The sequence below is a fragment of the Mobula birostris genome, chromosome 5 (assembly GCF_030028105.1).
Source record: "Mobula birostris isolate sMobBir1 chromosome 5, sMobBir1.hap1, whole genome shotgun sequence".
In the NCBI taxonomy this organism is placed as follows: domain Eukaryota; kingdom Metazoa; phylum Chordata; class Chondrichthyes; order Myliobatiformes; family Myliobatidae; genus Mobula; species Mobula birostris.
Window position 1 is genome coordinate 132,811,246 of NC_092374.1, and position 21,770 is coordinate 132,833,015.

Genomic DNA, 21,770 nt, shown 5'->3' on the forward strand with positions numbered 1-21,770 from the left:
AGAATCGAAAGAAATTAGAAAAGCTAAAAGGAGATACGAGGTTGCTTTGGCAAGTAAGATGAAAATAAATCCAAAGGATTTCTACAGTCATATTAATAGCAAAAGGATAGTGAGGGATAAAATTGATCCCTTAGAGAATCAGAGTGGACAGCTATGTGTGGAACCAAAAGAGATGGAGGAGATTTTGAACAATTTCTTTTCTTCTGTATTCACTGAGGAGAGGGATATTGAATTGCAGGAGCTCTGACAGAAATATTTCAAGTGCCATTAGAAACGGGGGTGGTGCCGGAGGACTGGTGTATTGCTCATGTTATTCCATTGTTTAAAAAGGGTTCTAAGAGTAAACCTAGCAGTTATCAGCCTGTGAGTTTGACATCAGTGGTGGGTAAATTGATGGAAAGTATTCTTAGAGATGGTATATATAATCATCTGGATAGACAGGGTCTGATTAGGAACAGTCAACATGGATTTGTGCGTGGAAGGTCATGTTTGACAAATCTTCTTGAATTTTTTGAAGAGGTTACTAGGAAAGTTGACAAGGGTAAAGCGGTGGATGTTGTTTATATGTAAGGCCTTTGACAAGGTTCCACACGGAAGGTTAGTGAGGAAAGTTCAATCGTTAGGTATTAATATTGAAGTAGTAAAATGGATTCAGCAGTGGCTGGATGGAAGATGCCAGAAAGTAGTGGTGGATAACTGTTTGTTAGATTGGAGGCTGGTGACTAGTGGAGTGGCTCAGGGATCTGTACTGGTTCCAATGCTGTTTGTCATATACATTAATGATCTGGATGATGGGGTGGTAAATTGGATCATTAAGTATGCAGATGATACTAAGATAGGTGGTGTTGTGGATAATGAAGTAGGTTTTCAAAGCTTGCAGAGAGATTTAGGCCAGTTAGAAGAGTGGGCTGAAAGATGGCAGATGGAGTTTCATGCTGATAAATGGGAGGTGCTACATTTTGGTAGGACTAATCAAAATAGGACATACATGGTAAATGGTAGGGCATTGAAGAATGCAGTAGAACAGCGGGATCTAGGAATAATCGTGCATAGTTCCCTGAAGGTGGAATCTCATGAAAATAGGGTGGTGAAGAAAGCTTTTGGTATCCTGGCCTTTAAAAATCCGAGCATTGAGCATAGGAGTTGGGAAGGAATGTTGAAATTGTACAAGGCATTGGGTGAGGCCAAATTTGGAGTACTGTGTACAATTCTGGTCACCGAATTATAGGAAAGATGTCAACAAAATAGAGAGAGTACAGAGAAGATTTACTAGAATGTTACCTGGATTTCAGCACCTAAGTTACAGAGAAAGGTTGAACAAGTTGGGTCTTTATTCTTTGGAGCGTAGAAGGTTGAGGGGGGACTTAATAGAGGTATTTAAAATTATGAGGGGGATAGATAGAATTGACGTGGATAGGCTTTTTCCATTGAGAGTAGGGGAGAGTCAAACAAGAGGACATGAGTTGAGAGTTAGGGGGCAAAATTTCAGGGGTAACATAAAGGGGAACTTCTTTACTCAGAGAGTGGCAGCTATGTGGAACGAGCTTCCAGCAGAAGTGGTAGAGGCAGGTACGATATTGTCATTTAAAGTAAAATTGGATAGCTATATGGACAGGAAAGGAATGGAGGGATATGGGCTGAGTGCAGGTAGATGGGACCAGGTGAGAGTAAGTGTTTGGCACGGACTAGAAGGACCGAGCTGGCCTGTTCCTGTGCTGTAATTGTTATATAGTTATATGGTTATATAGAAGCTCATCTCCAGAACTTCAAAAGCATCAGAGTCAAACTGCAAATATAAAAACAGAATTTAAAAACTGGTGGCCTATTGCCCTAGGTTCATGAAGGTACTAGCTCACTATTTTGTTCAGGCATCCTGTGAAATATCAACCAAGAGATTCTGCAGATGCTGGAATTCCAGAGCAACACACAAAATGCTGGAGGAACTCAGCAGGTCAGACAGCATCTATGAAAATGAATCTATGAAAATTGATACTTTGGACCGAGATCTTTCATTAGGACTGGAAAAGAGGGGAAAGAAGTCAAAATAAGATGGTGAGGAGAGAGGGAGGAGGACAAGCTAGATGGTGATAGATCCAGTGGAATATCGCAGCATTTCATTTTGCTGGTTTATTTTTTAAGTTATTGACATTGCCTAAGAACCTGTCATAAGGGGGCATTGGGAGCGGACCCAAATGCAAGACACAGACACTGAAGTACTAGGAACAGGACTAGGTTTATCGAGACAGCAAGGTGAGAAAGGAAGAAACAACGCTGGACATTGACACAGGCCCTGGATGAGACTAGGATTCCGAGGCCTGGGCTAGGACTTGGACCAGAAACACAGGACACGGATGGGGAACTAGGAACGAGGAGCCTGGACTGGGAACACAGAACTCCAGAACCAGAGACTGGACAAGGACCCGGAACCTGGGCCTTGGTTGGGACTCGGAACCAGAACCAGGTCTTGGCTAAGACTCGGGACTAGGATCTTGGCAAGGACAGGATGAGGAATCTCCAGCAGAGGAGGAGGCACCAGAACTAGATGAGGACTCGAAACTCAGATTTGGACAAGGCTAGAACACGGTGCCTGGACTTGGTCTTGGAACACAGGAACACAGAGCCTTGGTTGTGGACTGTGCAAGGTACTCCAGGGCAGGACGAGGCTCTTGGACTAGGTTTGGCTCAGCTCTTGGACTCAGCTTCGTTAAGCTCTTGGGTACGGAGCCGTGACTCCTCCTTGGACTGCAGGGCCGGGACCTTTTCTAGGACACAGGGCTAAGATGATTGCCGAGGTACACTGCTGAGGATTTGGATGGGGTCGATCCAGCACAGGACGAGGAATCTCCAGTACCAGGCTGGGCAATGGACTCCTGGGCTGGGCAAGAACACAAAGCCTTGACTTGGACAGGACTGGAACAAAGCGGCTGGAACTTGGAACACAGGAACACAGAGCACAGAGCCAGGACCCCTCTTTGGGAACAGGACCTAGGGCCGGTACTCTTCTTTAACATGGACACTAAGGGATAGTTCCAAACTCAACGATAGATAGTTCCTTATCCTGGCATGGCAAGGCTCCAGTCTCCCTCCAGCAGTTGAACTTGACAAAGCTTCAGAAGGAATGGGAAGGGAACAGTCCAGCAGGGAATCCTTGGTTTGAGAGTTATTTATGTGCCAGCCCAAAACGAGAACCAGGTGCCTCAATTAAGGCACCCAATGTAACAAGGGGAAACAGGAAAACCCAGAATAAGGAATCAACGGACCGGACCGAGAACCAGAATGTGGACTTCATGGACCAGACCATGACAGAACCAACAATCAAAATAAGGCCTACTATTATGCCATAGCATTACAATAAATGTTTTCTTGAAGTGTGTCATTAATATTTCAAGATCACAAAGAAAGAGGTTATCTAAGGCTAAATAGCATTTCACCTTTGAAATTTGTAATTAAAATTAAAAATGGTGTAGAAAATTTTTTTCAAAAGTGAACTAAAACTTAGAAGAAATCACATGCTGATGTTTCCAAACAAAGTATATCAATATATCAGGATCAATTGAAAACAACTTCATCATGTAGACAAATTTACATTTTGACAAGTTTAAAATGTCAAATAGAGTCATAGAGAAATACAGCACAGGAACAGGCCCTTCAGCCCATCTAGACCATGCTAAAACCATTTAAACTAACTACTCCCATCGATCTGTACCGGACCATAGCCCTCCATACCCCTCCATTCCATGTACTTAGCCAAATTTCTCTTAAACATTAAAATCGAACTCACATGCACCACTTCTGCTGGCAGCTCATTCCACACTCTCACGACCCTCTCAGTGAAGAAGTTTCTCCTCATGTTCCCTTTAAACACTTTTCACCCTTAACCTATGACCTCTAGATGTAGTCCCATCTAACTTCAGTAGAAAAAGCTTGCTGGCATTTACACTATCTATACCCAACATAATTTCGTATACCTCTGTCAAATTTCCTCTGTATTTTTTAAGTTCTAAAGAATAGTCATAACCTATTCAATCTTTCTTTATAACTCAGGTCCTCCAGACCCACAACATCCTTGTAAATTTTCTCTGTACTCTTTCAACCCTGTTAGTATCTTTCCAGTAGGTAGGTGACCAGAACTGCACATAATACTCCAAATTAAGTCTCACCAAAATCTTGTACAACTTCAACATAACATCCAACTCCTGTACTCTGTGCATTGATTTATGAAGGCCAATGTGCCAAAAACTTTCTTTACGACCCTATCTTCCTGTGACACCATTTCAATATATTGTGCGCCTGTATTCCCAGATCCCTTTGTTCCACCACACTCCTCAGTGCCCTACTGTTAACTGTGTAAGACCTACCCTGGTTGGTCTTACTGAAGTGGAAAACCTCGCGCTTGTCTGCATTAAGTTCCGTCTGCCATTTTTCAGCCCATTTTTCCAACTGCTGCAGATCCCTCTGCAAGTCATTATACCCTTCCTCACTGTCCACTACATCCCCAATCTTGGTGTCATCTGCAAATTTTCTGATCCAGTTAACCACATTATCATCCAGATCATTGATATAGATGACAAACAGCAAAGGACCCAGCGCTGATCCCTGCGGTACACCACTAGTCGCAGGCCTCCAGTCAAAAACACAACCATCTACTACCACCCTCTGGCTTCTCCCACAAAGCCAATGTCTAATCCAATTTACTACCTCATCTTGAATGCCAAGCAACTGAACCTTCAAATGTCTTGCTAAAGTCCATGTAGACATAATCCACTGCGTTGCCTTCATGCACTTTCCTGATAACTTGCTGGTATCTTTTATCAGACCACATTTATTCAAATACTTATATATCCAGTCCCTTAGAATACCTTCCAATAATTTTCCCACAACTGATGTCAGACTCACCGGCTTATAATTTCTTGGTTTCTGTTTAGAGCCTTTTTAAACAACAGAACAAAATTGGCTATCCTCCAATCCTCTGGTACTTCCCCTGTCGCTAAGGATGTTTTAAATATCTCTGCTGGGGGCCCAGCAATTTCTGCACTTTCCTCCCATAGGGTCCAAAGGATACTTTCTCAGGCCCTGGGGATTTATATTTCCTGATTTGCCTCAGGGTACAAGCACCTCCTCCCCTGTAATCTGTACAAGGTCCAAGAAGTTGATACCCCTATGCATCTTTTCAATGGACTCTGTGTCCATCTCCTGAGTTAGTGCAGGTGCAAAAAAATCATTTGAGATCTCCCTCATCTGTTTTGGCTCCGCACATGATTCCCATTTTGAACTCCCAGAGAACTAATTCTGTCCCTTACAATCCTTTTGCTCTTAACATATCTGTAGAATCCCTTAGGATTCTCCTTCACCTTGTCTGCTAGGACAACTTCATGCCTTCTTTTACCCTTCCTGATTTCTTTAAGTGTTCTCTTGCATTTCTTGTACTCCATATGCACCTCATATGTCCCAATTCACACGCCACATCATTTCTGATGCCATCAAAATTAGTCTTCCTCCAATTTAGAATCTCAACCTGTGGACCACACCTATCTCTTTGTATATTTACTTTGAAACTAATGGCATTGTGGTCACTGGATGCAAAGTGTTCCCCCGCATAAACTTCTGCCACCTGCCCTGTCTCATTCTGTAATAGCAGATTCAGTATCACATGATCTCCTGTTGAGACCTCTATGTACAGATGAGGGAAACTTTTCTGAACACATTTGACAAACTCTATCCCATCTAGTCCTGGCAGCATCTTTAGGAAGAGGTTCAGTTGACGTTTCGGGCCGAGACCCTTCGTCAGGACTAACTGAAAGAAGAGATAGTAAGAGATTAAATCTCTTACTATCTCTTCTTTCAGTTAGTCCTGTCGAAGGGTCTCGGCCCGAAACGTCGACTGTACCTCTTCCTATAGATGCTGCCTGGCCTGCTGCGTTCACCAGCAATTTTTATGTGTGTTACCATAACAACTATATGTTTCTTGCAATAGTCTACAATCTCTTTATAAATTTGTTCCTCTAGATCCAATAGACTGTTGGGTAGTCAGTAGTGTAGCTCCCTTAATGTGGTTATACTTTTCTTATTTCTCAGTCCCACCCATAACACTTCATTCATTGAGTTCTCCAGTCTGTCCTCACAGAGCACTGTAGTGACAATTTCCCTGACTAGTAACGACAACCCTCCTCCTTTATCCCTCCCACTCTGTCACTCTAAAACAACAGAACCACGGAATATTGAGCTGCCAGTCCTGCCCCTTCTGCAACCAAGTCTCACTGATGGCTACAACGTCATAATTCCAGGTGTCGATCCATACCCTGAGCTCATCCGCCTTTCCTACGATACTTCTTGCATTGAAATATACGCAACTCAGGACACTAGTCACACCACGTTCATCCCTTTGATCCCTGACTCTGTCTGAAGACTTGCCAACATCTCCACTAATTGTTTTGCAACTCTGATTCCCATCCTCCTCCACCCCGAGTTTAAACTCCACCATGCAGCATTAACAAACTTTCCTGCTGGATATTAGACCCCGTCCAGTTCAGGTGTAAACCATCCCTTCTGTACAGGTCCCTCCTTCCCTGGAAGGGAGGCCAATGATCCAAAAATCCTATGCCCTCTCTCCTACACCAACTCCTTAGTCATGTATTAAACTGTATTAATCTTCCTATTTCTGGCCTCACTAACATGTGGCATGGGTAGATTACAACTCTGGAAGTCCTGCCCTTTAACTTAGCACCTAACTCACTGAACTCCCTATGCAGGAACTCATCTCTTGTCCTACCCATGTCATTGGTACCTTCATGGACCATGACCTCTGGCCTCCCACTTAAGAATGCTCAGGACAATCCGAGATATCCCAGGCCCTGGCACCTGGGAGGCAACATAACATCTGCAAATATCATTCTCACCCACAAAATTTCTATCTGTTCCAATAACTAATAAATCCCCTATCACCACAGCGAGCCTTTCTCCCTCTTTCCCTTCTGAGACACAGAGGCAGACTCAGTGCCAGAGACCCGACCACTGTGACTCTCTGCTGTTAGGTCAACCCACCCAACAGTGTCCAAAAGTCTCCACACTGGCTCCTTAACCCCTTTCCCCTTCCGGAATGTCACCCAGTTTCCTGTGTCCTGCACCTTGGGTGTAACTACCGCTCTATATGTCCTGTCTATCATCCTTTCAGCCTCCCAAATGATCTGGAGTTCTTCCAGTTCCAGGTCCAACTCCTTAACACAGATTGGCAGAAAATGTAGCTGGATGCACTTCTTGCAGTCGTAGTCATCAGGGACACTGGAGGTCTCCCTGCCTTCCCACATCCCATAAGTGGAGCATTCAACTATCCTGCCTGACATCCCTACTGTCCCAGCTGAGCAGATGCAAAGGAATGGGGAAAAAAAACCTTACCTAGAGCTTTTCTTTTCTTTCCGCACCTGAAGCCTTTCTTTGTTGAAGCCTCGAAGAGCTAAAGCCTCAAGATCACCACTCTGACGATGGCCGCTGCAATGATGTCTGCAATACTGCCCCTGCCTTCCTTTAATTTGCTCTTGCTAATCAATTCCAAACACGGATTGATCGCTGGTCAAAGCTCAATTACACTGCTGCCTTTTTCAATTCAGGCACTGGACCTGAGTGAAGTCCTCCTTTCAAAAATCTAAAACCATAAGGAGAACCTTACTTAGTTTCCAAATAATTAATTATTTTAACCTTGAGTCAAATTGGATTGACTTGAGTGGTCTGCATGATAACAGTGAACCTTGGCAGAAGGACAAGATCCCTTCTCTGATTCCTCATATAAATAAATTTATTTATTTATTCAGAGATAGACAAGCTGCGCCACCCAGCAACCCCAATTGAATAGTCACTTAATCACAGGACAATTTACAATGACCATTTCCCTATCTACTATACCTTTGGACTGAGAGAGGAAGATAAGTCACCTGGACCAGATAGTGGACTCCTCAGGGTTCTGAAAGAAGTACTGTAGCTAAAGGGATTGTGGAGGCATTAGCAATGCTCTTTCAAGAACATCGACATTCTGGAATGTTCCTGGAGGACGGGAAAATTTCATATGTCACTCCACTCTTTAAGGAAGGAGGGAGGCAGAAGAGAGGAAATTATAGTCCAATTAGGCTGACTTCGATGGTCGGGATGATATTGGAGTCCATTATTAAGGATGAGGTTTCGGGTACTTGGAGGCACATGATAAAATAGGCCAAAGTCAGCATGGTTTCCTCAAGGGGAAATCTTGCCTGACAAATCTGTTGGAATTCTTTGCAGAAATAACAGGCAGGATAGGCAAAGGAGAGTCAGTGGATGTCATTTACTTGAATTTTCAGAAGACCTTTGACAAGGTGCCACACATCAGACTGATTAACAAGATAAGAACCCATGGTATTACAGGAAAGATACTCGCGTGGATAGAAGATTGGCTGACTGGCAGGAGGTAAAGAGTGGGAATAAAGGAGACCTTTTCTAGTTGGCTGCCAGTGGCTAGCATTGATCTCAGGGATCAGTATTGGGAGTTCTTTTTTCACATTATGTCAATGATTTGGATAATGGAATTGATGGTTTTGTAGCCAGATTTGCAGGTGATATGAAGGAGGTGGAGGGGCAGAGATTGTTGAGGAAGCAGGGAGTCTGCAGAAGGACAAAGATGCATTGGGAGAATGGGAAAAGTGGCAGATGGAATATACTGTTGGGAACTGCATTGTCATGCATTTTGGTAGAAGGAATAAAGGGAAAACCTGTTTTGTAAACAGGGAGAAGATTCAAATATCAGAGGTGGAAAAAGACTGCAAGTCCTTGTGCAAGATTCCCTAAAGGTTAACTTGCAGGTTGAATCAGTTGTGAGGAAGACAAGTGCAATGCTAGCATTAATTTTAAGAGGACTGGAAGCAAGGATGTAATGCTAAGACTTTATAAGGCATTTATATGTTTTGGGCCCCTTATCGAAGAAAGGTGACCCCAGGAATGAAAGGGTTAATGCGTGAAGAACATTTCATGTTCTTGTGCCTCTGCTTGCTGGAGTTTAGAATGATGGGAGATCTCATTGAAACCTATCGAATGTTGAAAGGCCTCGATAGAGTGGATGTGGAGAAGATCTTCTCTAACGACCAGAGGGCACAGCCTCAGAATAAAGGGATGTTTCTTTAAAACAGAGATGAGGAGGAATTTCTTTTGGCAGAGGGTGGTGATTCTGTGGAATTCATTGCCACGGATGGCTGTTGATGCCAAGTAATTGAGTATATTTAAAGCTGAACTTGACAGGTTCTTGGTTACTCAGGGTGTCAAAAGTTACAAGGAGAATGCAGGAGAATGAGATTGAGAAGGATAATAAATCAGCCACGATGGAATGGTAGAGAGGACTCAATGGGTTAAGGGCCTAATTCTGTTTCTGCATCTTATGGTGTTGTAGTCTAAGAAGACCACACAATCTTTCTTTGGGTTCTCCAATATAGAGGAGACATCATTGTGAACATTCTGTGCCGTACACTCAATCAGAGGAATCTTCACCTGGAAAGACCTTTTGGGTTGTGGAAAAACAAGAAGTGAAAGGGCAGCTGTTGCAGCTCTGCTCTCACCCCTTCTCCTCCTGAACAGAGGAACAACAACAGGGAGTACATAAAGTCAGGAAAGAGGCGGAAGCGAAGGACCTCCAAGGTTGCAATCTCCAGATAACTCTCTGTGCCACAGGCTATGGGGTGATAGCATAGATGAATGATTGGCTGTGAACGTGGTGCAGGAGACAGGGTTTCAAGTTTTTGGATCATTGGAACATTTTCTGGGGAAGGGGTAACGTGTAGAGGAGGATAGGTTGCACCTGAACTCGAGGGAACCAATATCCTGGCTGGGAGGTTTGCTGATGCTGCTCAGGAGAGTTTAAACTAGTTTTGCAAGGGCCTGAGCTCCAGAGCACCAGATCAGTAAGGGAAGGATCGGACCAGAACGTGGATATCAGGGGAAGAATTGAAAGACAAAATTTAAATAACAGGCATGATGGTAGAATAGTGTGTTTATTTTAATGCTCGGAGTATTATGGGTAAGGGTGATGAACTTGAGCATGGATCAGTACATGGAATTACGATGCTGTACCCATTACTGAAACTTGGTTGAGAGAGGGGCAGGAATAGATGATTAATGTAACCGGTTTTCAAAGTTTTAGAACAGATGGAGAATGAGGTTTTGAAGGGAGAGTTGCACTACTAATCAGGAACAATATCACAGCTGCACTCAGGGAAGACATAACTGAGAGGTCAAACACAGAATCCACTTGGGTGGAACTCAGGAATAGGAAGGGTGCAATCACACTGATGGGATTGTGCTACAGACTCCCCAATAGCCATTGAGGATCAGATACGTATTCAGATTAAGGAAATTTGTAAAAATAATAGGGTTGTTGTCATGGGGGATTTCAACTTCCCTGAAATAAACTGGGACCTTTATACCATGAAGGGCTTAGATGGGGCAGAATTTGTTAAGTGTACCCGGGGCGGAAGGGGGTTTCTGAAACCAATATGTGGTCAGTCCAAAGAGAGGAGGGGCTGTACTGGACCTGGTCTTGGGTAATGAGCCTGTCCTTTCAGTGGGTGAACAGTTAGGGAACAGTGACCAAAACTCCTTAACTCTCAGAATAGTTAAGGATAGGTATGGTCCTTGCGTAAGAGTTTTAAATTGGAGTCGGGCAAATTATGAGGGCATTAGGCAGGAACTAAGAAGAGTTAATTGGGAACACCTTTTCTCTGGCAAGTCTACACCAGACATGTGGAGAGTGTTTAAGGATCAATCACACAGAGTACAGGAAAGTATGGGTGGAAGTCAGGAACAGGAAGGGAGCAGTTACTCTATTGGTGGTATTCTATAGGCCCCCTGGTAGCCGCAGAGATTCAGAGGAGCAGATTGGGAGGCAGATTTTGGAAAGGTACAAAAATAACAGGGTTGTTATCATGGGTGACTTTAACTTCCCTAATATTGATTGGCACCTGATTAGTTCCAAGGGTTTAGATGGGGCAGCGTTTGTTAAGTGTGTCCAGGACGGATTCCTGTCACAGTATGTGGACAGGCCGACTAGGGGGAATGCCATACTAGATCTAGTACTAGGTAATGAACTGGGTCAGATCACAGATCTCTCAGTGGGTGAGCATCTGGGGGACAGTGACCACCGCTCCCTGGCATTTAGCATTATCATGGAAAAGGATAGAATCAGAGAGGACAGGAAAATTTTTAATTGGGGAAGGGCAAATTATGAGGCTATAAGGCTAGAACTTGCGAGTGTGAATTGGGATGATGTTTTTTCAGGGAAATGTACTATGAACCTGCGGTCGATGTTTAGAGATTTCTTGCAGGATGTTTGGGATAAATTTGTCCCAGTGAGGAAGATAAAGAATGGTAGGGTGAAGGAACCATGGGTGACAAGTGAGGTGGAAAATCTAGTCAGGTGGAAGAAGGCAGCATACATGAGGTTTAGGAAGCAAGAATCAGATGGGTCTATTGAGGAATATAGGGAAGCAAGAAAGGAGCTTAAGAAGGGGGTGAGAAGAGCAAGAAGGAGCATGAGAAGGCCTTGGCGAGTAGGGTAAAGGAAAACCCCAAGGCATTCTTCAATTATGTGAAGGAAAATAGGATGACAGGAGTGAAGGTAGGACCGATTAGAGATAAAGGTGGGAAGATGTGCCTGGAGACTGTGGAAGTGAGCGAGGTCCTCAATGAATACTTCTCTTTGGTATTCACCAATGAGAGGGAACTTGATGATGGTGAGGACAATATGAGTGAGGTTGATGTTCTGGAGCATGTTGATATTAAGGGAGAGGAGGTGTTGGAGTTGTTAAAATATAATAGGAAGGATAAGTCCCCGGGGCCTGACGGAATATTCCCCAGGCTGCTCCATGAGGTGAGGGAAGAGATTGCTGAGCCTCTGGCCAGGACCTTTATGTCCTCGTTGTCCACGGGAATGGTACCGGAAGATTGGAGGGAGGCAAATTTTGTCCCCTTGTTCAAAAAAGGTAGTCGGGATAGTCCGGGTAATTATAGACCAGTGAGCCTTACGTCCGTGGTGGGAAAGCTGTTGGAAAAGATTCTTAGAGATAGGATCTCTGGACATTTAGAGAATCATGGTCTGATCAGGGACAGTCAGCATGGCTTTGTGAACGGCAGATCATGTCTAACAAGCCTGATAGAGTTCTTTGAGGAAGTGACCAGGCATATAGATGAGGGTAGTGCTGTGGATGTGATCTATATGGATTTTAGTAAGGCATTTGACAAGGTTCCACATGGTAGGCTTATTCAGAAAGTTAGACGGCATGGGATCCAGGGAAGTTTGGCCAGGTGGATTCCGAATTGGCTTGCTTGCAGAAGGCAGAGGGTGGTGGTGGAGGGAGTACATTCAGATTGGAGGATTGTGACTAGTGGTGCCCCACAAGGATCTGTTCTGGGACCTCTACTTTTCGTGATTTTTATTAACGACCTGGATGTGGGGGTAGAAGGGTGGGTTGGCAAGTTTGCAGACAACACAAAGGTTGGTGGTGTTGTAGTAGTGTAGAGGATTGTCAAAGATTGCAGAGAGACATTGATAGGATGCAGAAGTGGTCTGAGAAGTGGCAGATGGAGTTCAACCCGGAGAAGTGTGAGGTGGTACACTTTGGAAGGACAAACTCCAAGGCAGAGTACAAAGTAAATGGTAGGATACTTGGTAGTGTGGAGGAGCAGAGGGATCTGGTGGTACATGTTCACAGATCCCTGAAAGTTGCCTCACAGGTGGATAGGGTAGTTAAGAAAGCTTATGGGGTGTTAGCTTTCATAAGCTGAGGGATAGACTTTAAGAGTCGCGATGTAATGATGTAGCTTTATAAAACTCTGGTTAGGCCACACTTGGAGTACTGTGTCCAGTTCTGGTCACCTCACTATAGGAAGGATGTGGAAGCATTGGAAAGGGTACAGAGGAGACTTACCAAGATGCTGCCTGGTTTAGAGAGTATGCATTATGATCAGAGATTAAGGGAGCTAGGGCTTTACTCTTTGGAGAGAAGGAGGATGAGAGGAGACATAATAGAGGTGTACAAGATAATAAGAGGAACAGATAGAGTGGATAGCCAGCGCCTCTTCCCCAGGGTACCACTGCTCAATACAAGAGGACATGGCTTTAAGGTAAGGGGTGGGAAGTTCAAGGGGGATATTAGAGGAAGGTTTTTTTACTCAGAGAGTGGTTGGTGCGTGGAATGCACTGCCTGAGTCAGTGGTGGAGGCAGATACACTGGTGAAGTTTAAGAGACTAATAGACAGGTATATGGATGAATTTAAGGTAGGAGCTTATATGGGAGGCAGGGTTTGAGGGTTGGCACAACATTGTGGGCCGAAGGACCTGTACTGTGCTGTGCTTTTCTATGTTCTAAAGGTATTTTATTTTTAGAAAGAAGGACGGGGATGGAAATATAAGAGAACCTTGGATATCCAGAGAGGTGATAAATTTAGTCGAGAAGGAAAAGGGAAAGTATGTAAAGCTTCCAAAGTCAGGATCAAACGGAGCACGTGAAAGGTGAAAAGAAGCCAGAAAAGAACTCAAGAAGGGAATTAGGAAAGCCAGGAGGGACCATGGAAGGTCTTTGGCAAGTAGGATTAAGGTGAATCCCAAAGCATTCTATATATCAAGAGCAAGAGGATAACGAGGGAGAGGGTGGAACCACTCAAGGATAAAGGGGGGAACATCCGATTGGATGTGGAGAATGTGAGTGAGGTACTTAATAAGTACTGTGCTTCAGTATTTACCAAGGAAAAGGACACGGAGGACCAGAAGAGCAGTGCTGAGTGAATAAATATATTAGGGCATTAGGAGCTCAAGGAGAAGGAAGTGTTGGGCCTCCTAATGGGAATTAAGGTGGATAGGTCGCTAGGGCCTGATGGGATTTACCCCAGGTTATTGAAGCAGGCAAGAGACAACATTGCTGGGGCCCTGACCAGTATCTTCGTGTCCTCTCTAAGCACAGGTGAAGTCCTGGAGGACTGGTGAGTAGCTAATGTTGTCCCTTTTAGAAGGGAACAAAGGAAAATCCTGGGAATTAAAGACCAGTAAGTCTCACATCAGTTGTAGGGAAATTGTTAAGGATCGGATATATGAGCATTTGGAAACCCAATGAGGGAGAACCTGCATGGCTTGTGTGCAGCAAGTCGTGCCCTACCAACATGATTGAGTTGTTTGACAAGGTGATGGGAGATATTGATGAAGGTAGTAGGGTGGTGGATGTTGTCTACATTGATTTTAGTAAGGTGTTAGATAACGTCCCTCATGGGAGACTAATCCAGAGGATTAAGCTGCACGGGGTCCACTGTGAATTGGCTGTTTGGATCAGAACTGCCTTGTGCATAGAAGACAGAGGTTAGTGGTTGATGGGACTTACTTGAGCTGGAGGTCTGTAATTAGTGGTGTTCTGCAGGGATCTGTGCTGGAACCTCTGATATTTGTGATGTATACAAATGACCTGGATGAAAATGTAGATAGGTGGGTAAGTGAATTTGCAGATGATACTGAAATTGGTGGAGTTGTGCATAGTGAAGAAGATTGGCAAAGAATGCAGCACAATATACATCAGTTGCAGATATAGGCAGAGAAATGCCAGATAAATGTGAAGTGTTGGGCACGTGGGCACGTGGCCAAGTGGTTAAGGTGTTTGTCTAGTGACCTGGAGGTCGCTAGTTCGAGCCTCAGCTGTGGCAGCATATTTGTGTCCTTGAGCAAGGCACTTAACCACATATTGCTCTAGTGTCTAAGCAAGGAGTGGCGCCCAACACAGACTTCCAATCTGCGCCTTATAAGGCATGAAGATGCCCGACGAAGGCCTCTCATCGTCTGAGTCGACATTCCATTCCTCCCGTTGCACCTTGGTAAGGTAAATGCAAAGAGACAGGACGATGCTATGGGCAAAATCCTTAATCATGTTTCTGAGCAGAGACTTTAGGATCCAAAGTCATAGCTCCTTGAAAGTGGCTAAGAAATTATATGGAATGCTTGCTTTTATTGGTCGATGCATTGAGCTCAAAAGGTAAGAGGTTATTTTGCAACTTTATTAATCTGGTTAGACCTCATCTGGAGAATTGCATACATTCTGGTTGCCCCACTATAGACATGATGTTGAGGGTCCAGAAGAGGTTTACCAGGATGTTGCCTAGTTTAGAGGGCATGTGCTATCATGAGAGGCTGGATAAACTTGGGTTGTTTTCTCTGGAGTGTCAGAGACTGAGGGGAGATCAGATAGAGGTCGACAGTATTTTGAGGGGCATAGATGGGGGGGGGGAACATCGACTCAGACCATGAGAGGCCTGCGTCGGGCATTTTCATGCCTTACAAGGCGCAGATTGGAAGTCTGTGTGGGGCACCACTCCTCGCACAGACACTAGAGCAATGTGTGGTTAAGTGCCTTGCTCAAGGACACAAACACGCTGCCACAGCTGAGGCTCGAACTAGCGACCTTCAGATCACTAGACGAATGCCTTAACCACTTGGTCACATGCCCAAAACAAGGTGAGTGGGCATAGATAGAGTGGACAGAGGGTATCTTTTTCTCAAGGTTGAAATGTCTATTAGAGAGCATACACTGAAGGTAGGTTCAAGGGGGATGTGAGGGGTAATTTTTTTCACTCAGAGAGTGGTGGAAGCCTGGAATACACTGTCTGTTATGGTGGTAGAGGCAAATACATTAGAGGCTTTAAAGAGACATCTAGATAGGCTCATGGATATGAGGAATATGGATGGATATGGACATTGTGTGGGTAGGAGTGATTAGTGTTGTGGTGTTTTTGATTTACTTTCTAGCTGGTTTGGCACTACATTGTGGGCCAGAGGACCTGTTCCTGTGCTGTACTGTTCTATGTCCTAATCGAGTTAGCCTAGATTTACCTTTCAATCTACCAACCCATGCAATCAAAAGATCAGCATCCATTCACTTTCTACGAGCTCCAACAAGGTCGCACCACCAAACACTTCCCTCCGTTTTGAAGGCCGTACTCCCTTAACAACTGCCCAGAGATGGACACCACAGTGGATCACCTGGAGACACTCACTCACCAATTGCCACACGTGCATTCCTCTTGCATGGTGTTTACTGCCAGCTTGCTTTGTCTTTGCACTGCTGATACACTCATAGGCTTCTGAACCCCCGGCACTGGCTTTTCCTCCCCTGAACTCTGTGCCTCACCCTCTCTCTCACCTTTAAGATATTGCTTAAAGAGCTGAACTATTTTTTTTCCTACCTCAGCTTATCTGCTGCTGAACATCAAAGCTAGACTCAATTTTTCTTATTCTCTTTCAACACATACACATACAGTTTTATTAGTCATGGAGTTAGCAAGTGCTACAGCACAGAAACAGGCCCTTCAGCCCATCCATTTCATGCTGACCTGATCTTCTGCTTTGTTCCATCTACTTAGGTACACTCCAACCATATCCCGTCAAACATCCTTCTCATCCATGAACCTGTCCAAACTTCCCAAATCTGCAGCTACCGTTTCCACTGGTAACACACACAAAATGCTGGAAGAACTCAGTAGGCCAGGCAGCATCTATGGAAAAGAGTAAACAGTTGATGTTTCAGGCCGAAACCCTTCATCACAGTCCAAAGCATCAACTGTTTATTCTTTTCCATAGATACTGCCTGGCCTGCTGAGTTCCTCCAGCAGTTTGTGTGTGTTGATTGGATTTCCAGCATCTGCAGATCTTCTCCTGTCTGTGACTTCCACTGGCAGCTCATTCCAGTCTTGCACCAAAGTTTCAAAGTACATTTATTACAAAAGTATGTATGCTGTAAACAACCCTGAGATTCATCTTCCCCACAGACAGCCACGAAACAAAGAAAACCATGGAACCCGTTCAAAGATAAATATCAATCCCCCATATGTAAAAACAAAAAAAAACATGCAAACAGCAACAAGAAAGAAGCATGAAAAGCACAGAGTATAAAACACAGAATCAAAAGAGTTCAGGGATTTCAGTTTAACTCAGTGTCCGTTAACTGCAGGCTGCCCCGATTCAAAATCATCCAAAATAGCACCAAAAAAAAGGAGCAACCAGAGCCAGAGACACATCATGATGTGGATCAGAGCGTCCAATCCACAAACCATGTCAATTAAACTTCGCCCAAGACCCAGAAATCCGGCTCCATCCTCTGACAACTTCGAGGGAGAGAGAGAGAGACCATTCAAATGCTGGAAGCAGCTAGCGAGATGGAGAGAAGAACCATCACACGCAGAAGCAGCAGCAAACGAGAGTTTGGTAGAGGGCCCTGACCACCCACTTGCTCTTCACATCCACCTCGGTGATTTCAGTCTTCATCACCACTCTCTGAATGAAAAAGTTCCCCTCAGATCCCCCTGAAGTATTTCACCTTTCTCCCTCAGCCTCTAGTTCTAGCCTCACACAAAAAATCCTGCATGCATTCACCCAATCTACACCCCTCATAATTTTGTAAACATAATAAGATCTCCCCTAATTCCCTGTGCTCCAGCGATAAAGTCCCAACCTGTTTGCAGTACCTTTTCTTAGCATTAGAATAATTCAATGTAGACTATCAGATTGGAAGGTTAAATAAGGACAAACATTTCTGTGTATCTTCTTCAGCTGAGGCACCGCACATTAAAGTCAGGAAAGGAACAATTTAATTATAATAGAGTCCTTCATGGTCTCAAGGACAACACAGAGAGATTTAATATGAGTGAAGTGTTTTTGAATGAAGACACTGTTGTAAGGGAAGAAATACATTTATCAACTTGCACATTGGAAGATGTCACTAAGATGAATGATTGGATATGTTATAAGGTACTGAGTGATGTGGGCCTTGTACAAACAGGCTGAGCAGGACCAGTATTACTGTATATATACATTTACAAAGAGCACTGCCACAAGAAAGCAGCATCCATCATTGGAGACCCCCTAACATCCAGCCCATGCCCTCTTTTTGCAACTGCCATCGGGAAAGAGGTACAGGAGCCTTAGATCCCACACCACCAGATTCAGGAACTGTTATTACCCCTCAACCATCAGGCTCCTGAACCTGCGTGGATAACTTCACTCACCTCAACTCCGAACTAATTCCACAATCTACAGACTCACTTACAAGGTCTCCATCTCTCTTGTTCTCAGTAATATTTAATCACTTATTTATGATAACAATGATGATAGTGATTATTATTTTTCTCTATCTGCACACATTTTGTTTTCTTTTGCACGTTGGTTATTTGGCAGTCTTTCTGAGCAGTTTTTCAGAAGTTCAAAGCAAATTTAATATCAAAGTACACGTATGTCACCATATACAATCCTGGGATTCATTTTCTTGCGGGCAATCACAGTAAATACAAGAAGCACAATGGAATCAATGAAAGATCGTACCCAACAGGATAGACAAACAACCAGTGTGTAAAGGACAGCAAACTGAAAATACAAAAAGAAAGGAAAAAGGAAATAATAATAATAATCAATCACCTCTCACTTAGATAATCACAATATATTTACAGAAGAACAGAAAGGATATCATAAGGGTATTAAAGGATGTAAGGAACAGCTGGTAATAGATTCTGTTATTCTAAATCAAGCTCCGTGTTAAAGCAGAAATCTTTCATGTTGTTATATTGACTAACAAAAAGCTTTTGATTCTGTCCCACACTCAAAGTTAATAGTACTTAATATGTATTAACAACACCCAATATTTGTGAAATTCCTACAACATTTGATGAAGCGTTGGCGTTCCATAATCATACTATTTGTTAACAACCGAAAAAGAACAACCACCGTTGGTGGGGGAGGAGGAGCAGGAGATGACTGAGCAGAGGAAATCCACTGTGATTGTCTCTCTGGCACCAAGTCTGGCTCTATGGCTCACAAGGCAAGTGGGGAGAAGAGGCGAATGGTGTGATGACATTATGAGGATTCGTTGGTTAGGGGAATAGAAAGAAGGTTTCTGTGGATGAGAACAGATAATATGTCATCTCCTGGGTGCCAGAGTCAGGGACATTGCGCATCAAGTCCACAGCTTTCTTAAGTGGGAGGGAGGTGGCGGTGGTCCACGTCGGTACCAATGACATGAGTCGGATGGGTGATGAGGGTCTACAAAGTGAGTTCAGGGAGTTAAGCCCCCCCAGGGTTGTGATCTCAGGATTGCTACCCATGCCACACACTAATGAGGCCAGAACTAAGAAGATAATATAGTTTAACAGGTGGCAAACAAAATAGTGCAGGAGGGAAAGCTTCAGATTTTTGGATCATTGGACTCTCTTCCAGGGAAGGTGAGACCTACACAGGTGTGCACCTGAACTGGAGGGGGTCTAATATCCTAGTGGAAAGTTTTGCTGGTGTAGCATGGGGAAGGTGTTTAAACCAGGATTGCAGGGCAATGGGAACTAGAACACCAGAACAGATAGTGAAGTGGCTATAGAGAAAGCTATTTTTAAGCCTACATACGAAGTTAGGAACCAACAGGTCAAACATTGTAGGACTAATGATCTGGAGCTACATACAGCGCGCTTCAATGTAAGGAATATTATAGAAAAGGGGGATGAGCTCAGGACATGGATCAACACCTGGAATTATGATATTTTAGTCATTAGTGAGACTTGGTTGCAGGAGGGACAGGACTGGCAGCTGAATGTACCAGGGCTCCATGTTTTAGAAGTGATAGAGCGAGAGGGATTAAATGAGGAGCGGCGGTGTTACTAGTCAGGGGAAATGTCACAGCAGTGCTCTGTCAGGACAGACTGGAGAACTTGTCAAGTGAGGATTTATGGGTGGAACTGAGAAAATAGAAAGGTATGACCAAATTAATGGCATAATGTTATAGATTATATTATAGATTTAGAGGAGCAAATTTATAGAGAAATTGCATCCTGTTGCAAGAAACATAAAGTTGTGACAGTCGTCGATCCCAGGGGATCATGGGTTTGTGCCCCTGGTGGACTGTGTCCTCTCCAGGACACAAGCCTGGGCGGGAAGATTTGAAGAACCGGCTGTTTCCCATGCAGCAGGTTCCTCCTCCCCATGTCAGTGATGAAGTCCAAGGGAAGGGATACAGCTGATACAGCTTGGCACCAGTGCCGTCGCAGAGGCTGCCAGAGTGAAGTTGTAAACAATATCAAACTGTCTTCGGGACCCCAGCTCCAGATTTCTTCCTCAGGGTTTACTCTGAAGCCTTTCCCATGGGTGGTTATGGCTACAAGGCAGCGGAGGTTTTTCTTCTCCTAGGTGGGCTGACCTCCAAGGCTGATGAGCCCCACCTGCCCGAAGCAACTGGTTTTGAGGCGCCAATGTTCCGTCTTTGCCCCTTCTCTTGTCAGTAGAAACAGATCCACCGGGCCTAGTAGCTAAGCCACACGTGAAGGCCAAGAGTTGGGCTTGGTTGTCAGAGATGTACACCATTGGAGTACTTTATAGGTAGTGGGAGCTTATCCCCACTACCACCCCACCTTAGGAACCTGTGGTAGTAGATAATTTTAACTTTCCCCATATTGACTGAGATTCCCTGTAAAAGGACTGGATGGGAAAACGTTTGTCAAATGTGTTCATTAAAGTTTCCTTAATCAGTACATGGAAGTTCCAACTAGAGAGAGTGCGATATTTGATCTCCTATTACGAATGAGACAGGGCAGTTGACAGGAATTTCTATAGGGGAACACTTTGCATCTAGTGATCATAATGTCATTAGTTTCAAAGTAAATATGGAAAAGCATAAGTCTGGCCCTTGGATTGAGATTCTAAATTGGAGAAAGGCCAATTTTGATGGTATCGGAAAGGATCTAGCAAATGTGAATTGAGACAAGCTGCTTTCTGGAAAAGTTGTTCCTGGTAACTGTGAAGCCGTCAAAAGGGAAATTTTGAGAGTATAGAGTTTGTATGTTCCTGTCAAAATAAAAGGCAAGGATAACTTGGTTTTTGAGAGAAATTGAGGCCCTGGTTAAAAAAAAAAGGAGGTGCATAACGGGTGCAGGCAGGTAGGAACAAATTATGTACTTGAGTTTAAGAAATGCAAGAGAATACTTGTGAAGGAAATCAGGAAGGCTAAAAGAAAGCATGAGGTTGCTCTAGCAGACAAGACATGACAAGGTGAAGGAGAATCTCAAGAGCTTCTAAAGATATATTAAGATCAAAAGGATAGTAAGGGACTAAACTGATCCTCTGGAAAATCAGAGTGGAAATCCACACATAGAGCTGAACAAGATGGGGTGATCTTAAATAGATTTTTTACATCTGTATTTACTTGGGAGATGGACACAGAGTCTGTAGAAGTGAGGCAGAGCAGCAGAATAAAGAGGAAGAGGTGTTTACTGTTTTGAGGCAGGTTAGGGTAGATAAATCCCCAGGTCCTGATAATGTGTTCCCCTAGACCCTGTAGGAGGCAAGTGCAGAAATTGCAGGGGCCCGAGCAGAGATATTTAAAACACCCTTAGCCACAGGTGAGGTGCCGAAGGATTGAAGGATGGTTAATGTTTCTCACTGTTCAAGGAAGGCTCTAAGAATAAGCCAAGAAATTATAGACCTGACTTTAGTTGTAGGCAAATTATTGGAAGGTATTCTAATGGACCAGATACATAAATATTCGGAAAGATCCTGAATGAATGGGGATAGTCAACGTGGCTTTATGCATGGTAGTTTATGTCTAATCTAATTTGTAGAGTTTTTAGAGGAAGTTACCAGAAAAGTTGATGAAGGTAGGTCAAATTGAGGTTGCAAATTGGATTGGACATTGGCTTTGCAGAAGAAGAAAGAGAGTGGTAGTAATGGTTGCTTCTCTGACTGGAGGCCTGTGACTAGAGGT